Source organism: Scylla paramamosain, chromosome 21 (assembly GCF_035594125.1).
Source record: "Scylla paramamosain isolate STU-SP2022 chromosome 21, ASM3559412v1, whole genome shotgun sequence".
Taxonomy (NCBI): Eukaryota; Metazoa; Arthropoda; class Malacostraca; order Decapoda; family Portunidae; genus Scylla; species Scylla paramamosain.
This window is the reverse complement of record NC_087171.1, coordinates 3,580,767-3,588,126: the sequence shown is the minus strand read 5'-3', so window position 1 is coordinate 3,588,126 and position 7,360 is coordinate 3,580,767. Positions and strand designations below refer to the sequence as shown.

General features: G+C 40.8%; 1 long non-coding RNA gene across 1 annotated transcript in view; it reads left to right on the top strand.

Moving 5' to 3' along the window:
• The first annotated feature begins 222 nt into the window (after window positions 1–222).
• Window positions 223–7,360, top strand: part of LOC135110872 (uncharacterized) — a 10,504-nt gene continuing 3,366 nt past the window's right edge. Inside the window, exon 1 of the long non-coding RNA XR_010273473.1 lies at window positions 223–274. This is a non-coding gene — a long non-coding RNA (uncharacterized LOC135110872). The remainder of the gene's footprint in view (window positions 275–7,360) is intronic.

Sequence of the window (7,360 nt, the reverse complement as noted above, 5' to 3'; positions counted from 1 at the left end):
GTAGCATCTCTTCCAGCCCCTCACCCTTGTCCCTTGTTAGTGCCTCTCTTGAACCTTCACACACAAACACTCCTACCGCCTTCTCCATTAAGAACAGTAACAAAGCCAGTCATCCCTCAGGTCGTTAGCATCTAGGAGGTAAAATAACGTGGAAAATGACGTGCTGGCATCCCTCTGCGTATGAAGTCATATACAAGAGAGCAGCAACGGTTCAGGAGAATTACTACCTGCCATACAGCCTCCCGGAACGCCTGTGCTTCTCTGGCGTGGAAAGGTGTGTGTGTGTGTGGGGGGCGGGTTGGGAGTAGTGTGTTGTTGAATGCGTGAACAGTAACGTGATTCTTTTGTTTAGGAGTGAATGTTTCGAAAAGGTAACGAAAACTTGGAAGAGAGTTGTACGTATCTGGTTGTAAACGTAGTTGTAGTGGTAGTAGTAGTAGTAGTGATAGTAGTAGTAGTAGTAGTAGTAGTAGTAGTAGTAGTAGTAGTTGTTGTTGTTGTTGTTGTTGTTGTGGTGGTGGTGGTGGTGGTGATTGTGGTGGCAGTAGTTATAATAGTAGCAGCAATAGAGGCAGTAGTAATAGTAGTAGTAGTAGTGGTGCTGGTGGTTGTGGTGGAAACAGTAGTAATAATAGCAGCATTAGCGATAGTATTATTATTATTATTATTATTATTATTATTATTATTAGTAGTAGTAGTAGTAGTAGTAGTAGTAGTAGTAGTAGTAGCAGTAGTAGTAATAATAGTAGCAGTAGGAGTAGTAGTAGTAGAAGCAGTAGAAATAGTAATAGTAGTAGTAGTAGTAGTAGTAGTAGCAGCAGCAGCAGCAACAGAAATAGTACACAAAACCTAACGTTGACATTATGATAATCAAACAAGAAGATCTGTAAGACCTACGTGTGAAAAATGAATCACGAAAGCTCTTGATAATAAAACCTCATCTCCAAGTCACGTAATTACTTGAGTGACCCATTAAAACTACAACACATAGAAAACGAAACGGCGGCTTCCAGCGTGTGAACATTATAATACTTAGGAAGTGCGAGTGTAGCAATACATGAATATGAATGTATGTATTACCTTCCCAGCGGTCAAGAGGGAGGGTTTGTTTACGCAAGATTGTTTTTTTTTTTTTTTTTGTGAGAAAGAAACGAGAGTTGCGTGAGGGAGTGAACGGTGTGAGTGAATGAAAGGGAAAGTAGAACATGGGAGGAGACGAAAGCATGTAGCTGTAAAGAAAACGCCCATGTTCTCGCTTTCTTTCTCTGAACACACGTCGCTGTTTTACTCACTGCGATACGTCAGTTTTGTTTCTACTCATAGGTGCAGTAACAGTGGTAGTAATAGTAGTAGTAGAAGTAGTAGCAGCAGTAGTAGTAGTAGTAGTAGTAGTAGTAGTGGTAGATAATCAAATATATGGGAACAAAGAGGAAGATTAACGAGACTGATGTGTGTGTGTGTGTGTTAGATGACAAACACAAATCTTGTTAATATATCACTAGAACCGTAAAACCACCCTTAAAAATTCGTGTAACTTGAATTACAGTCTTTTGAAATAGTGGAGGTGCGGCGCAGAAGTGTTTAAGAATACGGGCCACGTACTGATGACTCATCGTGTGTGTGTGTGTGTGTGTGTGTGTGTGTGTGTGTTGTAGTGACGTGCAGGTTCCCCGTAAGGAAGTAAATGCCAGCTGAGGTGCAAGGTCAAACACTCTATAATTACACTCACTCTCTTCCTTCCTTGCTGGGCTTGACTATTTACCATTTACCTCGAGCACACCGCATCACCACCACCACCACCACCGCCGTCGTCGCCGCCGTCCGGAGAAGTAACGAGAAGTATGAAAAAAAGGAACACGCAACATAAGAAGAAAAAAAAGAAGAAAGTCGAAAAATAAAAGAAAAAGAACGAAAAAAAAAGAACAGCAAACTATTAGAATACCGATAGATATAATCACTTACTCCAATGCCTTCCAGTCACCAAGCTTAATCTGAAACACTTTTAGAGCTTTAAACACTCCTTACAAACAGTCGATGACACGCTGAATCCGCAATGAATCCAAACTCTGAGTATCATGCCATCACTTCCATTATACTACGAATACCATTAGAGTAAATTTAGAATAGTTTATTTCTTTTTTTATTTTTTCAATGGATGGGTTAGGAATCATCTATCCATAATTCAGTCTTTATTTACTCCATTCTAATTAACAACTGATGATTTTAGGATGTCTGGGAACTGTTTGTACCACGAATTGGGTTAATGTTCACTCCCTATAGTATTACTTCACTCTTCACTCCTTCATTCCTTTCACTGGTGAACTCCGGAACTCTCTGCCTGTTTTTGTTTTCCTCTTTCTTATGACTTGGGCAGTTTTAAGACACCTCTGGAACTGAGTCATTTGGGTGTCTCTTATCTGATTTTTTTGGGGAGGAGGTGAGAGCGGGTGTTGAGTGTTTGAGCGATAGCGAAAAAAAAAAAAATGATATACTCATTTTTTCCCCAAACTCATTCTCGTGTTACGACAACAAATGTGTTTTCACTGATACACAGGGGATGAGAAAACTGATATCTAGAGTGTACTTATCTCTTCCCAAGTTCGCTTCTGTGTGGTGACCAGCGGTGAAGCGCTTCCAGTGTGGCTTGTGAGATTTCAGTGGTGACGAAACTAAATATTTACTCACCTCTTCCTGAGTTTATTTGCATATTTTGACCAGCCACACCTATGTGTAAATGAGGTTCTTTTTTACAGGGTCTCTCTCTCTCTCTCTCTCTCTCTCTCTCTCTGGGGGAAGTCGGGAGCTAATGCGGACGATGGGCTGTATCAGTAAGTTTCATCATTAAGTAATCTTTCCCTCCCGTTAGTAACTACAACTTCCCTTTTTTTGCGGCATAGACTTCCCCAGGCAGTTGACATGACGCCGCCACCCCCTGCACCACCACCGACCCCCGCACTGATCACTGGCCAACCATGACCCGTTTTCCCGCCATGCCACACTACGCGTGTCCTGTTGTGTTTTTGTCTTCAGCCTTGACTGCTGTTGTTCCTACTTCTTCTGTTGTTTAAACGACTGCTACCGTCGCCACTCATCATGCCTTCTCTCCTCAGACAATGCGACGCCTGTCAAGGCAAGTTTGCCGCTCAATAATTTAGGAATTCCTCAGCTTGCAGGTTGTGTTACATGCAGAGCAAGATCGAGAGGCTGCATGAGAAGTACGAGGAGAAGTGTAAGAAGTACGACGACCTCGGCCGGCAGTTTGAAGTTCTCAAGGAGTTTGTTTCTTCAAATATTGGTTGCTCTCTCCCAGACGCTGCACCCACCATCGCCCCCACCCCCCTCCAGACCCGCAGCCACCCCCGTCAGGTCCACAGCGCCGCGCCTCCCTGCGCATGAGGAAACACCCTTCACCGTAGTCAAGAATCGTGTCAACCCCCACTAATAAAAAGCAATTCCTCTCTATTTTTACCTACAACAGATTCAAGGTCTCGAGTGAAAAGGAAGTAGACGCCTTCGAGACGAGAATGGTAGGTGACTATAGTGAAAGGCCAACTATCCGAGTTTTGTAGTCGGGCCCGTGAGTCTCGGAAACGTTTGTGCATACCTGGTGGACGCCTAGACGACATCACGGCAGCATGCTATGAGGCAGCCGGCGGAGCGGAAAATAATGCCCTTTTTGTCATCCATGCAGGTACTAATGACGTTGAGAACATCAGATCCGAGGAAATGATGGAGAAGTACAAAAGGATGATTCAGCGGTACAAGACTAAATCTCAAAATATTGTTTCAGGCATCCTCCCCCGGACTAGAGCACCGACCATTTCCTATGACAGAGCCTTTAGTACTAATAGCTGACTAAGATCTCTCTGCACAGATGAAGGTGTGGACTACGTGAACCTCTGGGACGACTTCTTTAATAAACCATTCCTATTTCAGGAGGATGGTTTGCACCTCAACGGGGTGGGAGCAGCATGATTCGGAAGGCTGCTAAGTAACAAAGTTTCTAGTTTCAGGCTAAAAAACGGCCAGCGGGATTGCGCAGCTTCATCCCCACCTACTCAAAATAAGCTTAAGGTTTTCTATGTGAATGCTCGTAGCTTGCATAACAAATTTTCAGAGTTAGAGGAAATAGCGTTCTCAGAGGACTACGATATAATAGGCGTAACAGAGTCGTAGTTAAATGTACAAGTCAGGGACTATATAGCAGAATATAAAATTCCCGGTAACATAATAATTGAAAAAAGTTGTGTAAATAAAAATGGAGGCAGCATCTTATTCTACATCAAAGCCAGTCTCAATCTAGTTCTATTATCAAAACCTCTCATTACGAACGTAGATGCTCTATTTATATTATTAAAGAATAATTACAGGACAAAAGTAGCATAAGCTCTTATGTACAGACCACCAGCCCAGCCAGTCCAAACTGACAGCGACATTTTCCACCAAATTAGCGAGATAAGTGACACACATGACGCCGCAATCCTTGGTGATTTTAATTTACCGGTGAGTAAGTGGAGCGAATCACTCAACTCATACCATGGACACGACCTGTATAATAACTTAAAAGAAAGTTCACTTACACAATTTGTGTAAAACCCGACACGTGATAACCGTGTCCTCGACCTCGTGCTTGCTACGAATGATGAATTAGTAGAAAATCTGAATGTCGGCGAGGAGTTTAGTAATAGTGACCACCACGCAGTCACCTTCATTATAAACTTTATGGCTAACGAGTCAAAGAAAAGAACGAGTAAAGAAAATTCCCTGACTACAGAAAAAAACAAATTTTTGTAAACTGAAATCTCTGCTTAACTAAATCGATTGGAGTCACTTACGTACCACCACAGATATTAATGTTCAATGGAAATTTTTCATGGATAGGTACTTAGAAGCAGTGCAAGAATGCGTACCTATGAAAAATCGTCGTCCCACTCAAAACGTTAAGCCTAAGTGGTGGAACACAAATAGCTGAATGCTTGCGCGCCAAGAGGGACGCCCATAACAGATTAAAATTCTTCAGTAATAACGAAGAACGCACTAGATTCGTAAAGTTAAGACGTAAAGGAAAGAGGTTAATCACACACAGCAAAAGGTCCACCGAGTTACATGTTGCGAACCAGAGTAAAACGAACCCGAGGGAATTTTATAGCTTCATCAGGAAGTAATCGGGAAGTAAGTGAAGTAATCAAAGAGTGATTACTTCAACTACTGAACCCATACTTGACGAAAATGGAGACTATACCAACGACGAGGAGCAAATTAGTAACATTCTAAACACTTTCTTTGCCTCTGTATTTACAGCAGAAGACCTCAGTGACATCCTTACGGTGCCAGCAATCTAAATTAATACCAACAACGTCTTAAGTAGCATCAGTATAACAGAAAGTGACGTGTCATAATGCATCGATAAACTTAAAGTAAGCACCCGGGCCTGACACGATCTCACCTAAAACAAACGAAATCCGAATCAGTTAAACCACTGAACGTATTGTTCAATAATCCCTACAGTCCGGTATAATGCCTGATGAATGGAAGCTTGCTAACATAACTCCGATTTTCAAAAAAAGGCAGTGAAACTTTATTATGTAATTACCGGCCAATTAGCTTAACCTCAGTCGTATACAAAATGCTTAAAACACTAATAAGAGATAAACTCTTTTATCACTTAGAAGAAAACTACTTACTTAAAAATACTCAACACGGCTTCCGCAACAAACGCTCTTGTTTGTCGAACCTCTTAGATTTCTTCTTTGATATTCTGAACCAATATGACGAGAGTAAAGCGGTAGATATATCTTTATTTTCAGAAGGCCTTCGACAAAGTCTCCCACAAACGTTTAGTGATTATACTAAAATCACACGGATGGGTAGAAAACTGACTAAACAACTCTAACCAAAGAGAAGTAATAAATGGAAAAGCATCCAAGTGGACTAACTTAACCAGCGGGTTGCCACAGGGATCAATCTTAGGACCTGTTCTCTTCCTTCTTTATATAAGTAACATAGATGAGGGTGTTACCAGTATAATATCGAAATTTGCTGATGACACCAAAATAGCAAATTCCGTAGTCTCCAACGAACAAGTAATAGAAATGCAGAAAAATTTAGACAAGTTGTCAGAGTGGGGACAAACCTGGCAAATGAGTTTTAATGCAAATAAATGCAAGGTGTTTCACATAGGGTATAGAAACGAGAAAGTAAATTACATTTTAAATGGTACCCAATTTAAAAATGTTGATAACGAAATAGATTTAGGAGTAACAATATGGAGTAGCCTAAAACCTAGCCAACAATTTTCAGAAGTCGTAAAGAAAGCGAATAAGATAATTGGTTTAATCAGCAAATCTTTTGAATGTAAATCTAAGGATACAGTCTTCACTTTGTATAACTCTTTAGTCCGTCCTCTTTTGGAATATTGCTTTCAAGCATAGTGCCTCTATTATCAGAAAGACATTGATAAATTAGAACGAGTACAGCGTAGAGTAACAAAAATGATACCAAGCCTAAGAAACAAATCATACGAAGAGCGTATTAAAGACTTCAATCTATTCCCATTAACACAAAGACTAAGAGGTGACTTAATACATGTGTTTAAAATCATCAAAGGCATTGATATCATGGACTGCAGTAAATATTTCACGATAGATTCTTCAAATTGCACGAGAGCAAAATTGTTGGGAAATCTTTCAACTCTCATGAATCTATTTTTTTTTCTTTTTTTCTTTCTTTTTTTTATTTATTTTTTTTTCATTGAGCCGTAAATCTGTGGAATGGGCTTCCTCGAGACGTGATAGACTGCAACACCGTAGAGACTTTTAAACGCCGTCTTGACAAATGTTTTGCCTGCAATCAGCAGCTAACAGCGTTTGTTTGCATACAGGAAATGGGGGCACCTCATTTCATTGATTTTCTTTCTTTCCTATAGAATTTCCTTCGGGTTTTTCCTTCTCTAACCCCGTAAGGTATTTATTTCCGACCTGTTTTCCTGTACGGCTTTTGGCGGAGGGAGTGGAAGGTGGGGAGAGAGCTTTCTGCTTTCCTGTCCTTTTCTTCTATTATCACCTTAGTAGTCCTAGGTCAGGTCACCTCGTAAGGACCACAAGGTCTGTTGTGGCTTGTTTTTCTATTAACTCTCTCTCTCTCTCTCTCTCTCTCTCTCTCTCTCTCTCTCTCTCTCTCTCTCTCTCTCTCTCTCTCTCTTCCACTCAGTGCTGTAAAAACGAAAATATTATCTTTTTCTAAGCTGTTCTCTCTCATATCTTAATTTGCTCAACTAATCCACCTTTTCTCCCTGCATCACTATCAACACATGGAGCTTAACTTGTCTTCACACATCACAAGAAAAAAAATGCAGAACTGC